Source organism: Sinocyclocheilus rhinocerous, unplaced genomic scaffold (assembly GCF_001515625.1).
Source record: "Sinocyclocheilus rhinocerous isolate Xijiao unplaced genomic scaffold, SAMN03320098_v1.1 scaffold1945, whole genome shotgun sequence".
NCBI lineage: Eukaryota > Metazoa > Chordata > Actinopteri > Cypriniformes > Cyprinidae > Sinocyclocheilus > Sinocyclocheilus rhinocerous.
In genome coordinates, this window is record NW_015640432.1 from 294425 (window position 1) to 296118 (window position 1694).

Genomic DNA, 1694 nt, shown 5'->3' on the forward strand with positions numbered 1-1694 from the left:
GTTTGAGGCTCGTGGTTGGTGAGTTAGTGGTGGTTAGTTTTGTTGTGATGACATTAGAGACAGAAGATGAATCCGGCTGAAGGCTCTGATGGATCTGTGACTGTGTGTCTGTGATGGGCGAGTGTGACCTGTGTGTGTGTGTGTGTGTGTGTGTGTGTGTGTGTGTGTGATGGGCGAGTGGGACCTGGGGCAATAGATTATACGGTCTGTACAGTAGAAAAACCATTACGCCTATGGAGAGTCCCCACAAGGGTAGCAAACCAGAAATGTGTGTGTGTGTGTGTGTTTCTGAAGACATCCCGCAGAGCCACTAATCAGCGTTGATTCCTCACACTCTCGTCTCTGTAATGTGCTGTCGGTTCTTGTGTTGGGTCTTGACGTCTTGCAGATGTTGCTGAGATCTGCTGATGAACGATCACTTGTGTTCATTTGCCTCAGATCCGTTTCTTCAGAACGTGTGTCATCGGAACAGATCTGCTCCACACACACTCACATTCATCTTTAATCACGTCCAACTCACTGTCTTCTTTCAGGTCCTCTCCTCACTGCTGTTCTTGACAGTTCATTTAACCTGTTTTTTTTTTCCTTCATTCGTTCTTTAAAATCATATTCTGTAGTGAACACTGAACAGTGGATGTTTTAGAGTGTCACTGGTCACGTGACGTTCAGAGCTCGTGTGATTGGCTCAGAAGAGTCTGGCAGCAGTAGTGAGCACAGGTGACTCCAGCCAAGCAGCTGTCATTGAGATGAATGTGTGAGAGATCAGAGCTCCTCCGGCTCGACGGAGACCCAGATTCACTGCAGACCAGCGAGATTTCACCAGATCCTTCCTTTGTGGCCTCGTTTTCCTTCACTGTATTCGTTTAGCCATTACCCTTCTCTCTTTACCGGATCCGTGTCTAAACATAGTTCTCCTGTTGACTCTAAAGGTCTAATTAACATATGCACAAAAACACGAGAGATAATTATTTCTGCACGGTCACGATTCAGAAAACTCCGATAATTGAATTCTCCTCTTCATCTCCCTTAAAAGCCCGAGCCAGCGGTCCAGACGCGGCTCTCTGAAGTTAATTATCTTCATTATGGAATCATGCTTTCTTCCACACGCAAACTTCTCCAGAATAACTCATTACACAACTTCATGAACTTCCTCAGTTTGCTATGAGATCCACACACGAATGGTTTCATTTTTAGCTGAACCGTCTTTAACAGAATTTCCGCATGAGACTCAAGCTGCATAAAACAGCGCAAGGGTTTAAACAAACTCTTACAGACGAGTGACAAAATGAGAAACGACAGATCGATAATTATCATTATCAACTCAATATCACGATGCGTCACATTCTCAATTTTCAATATTACTGCACGTGGCTATATTTTCATGTACATTTTATATCAAATTTAATTTGTGCAAAATTTACTTTATTTTTTAAAATGATATAAGCAGACTACTTTTTAAAACAATTCCTTATTTAAAATAAGTGTTCTTTAAGCATCCGGAAGTTTACAGACAATAGGCTAGTTATGGGGTTTTGTTTTTTCCTCAGCATTATTGCCATTTGATTATGAGATCATAAACAGTTGCAGCTTTAACAGGCTGCATTTACACTAATGCACAGATCTATTTCGATATATCAGATGTTCTGTCCTGCTCTGAAAACATAACTGACATACATTTACATCAATTTCATATA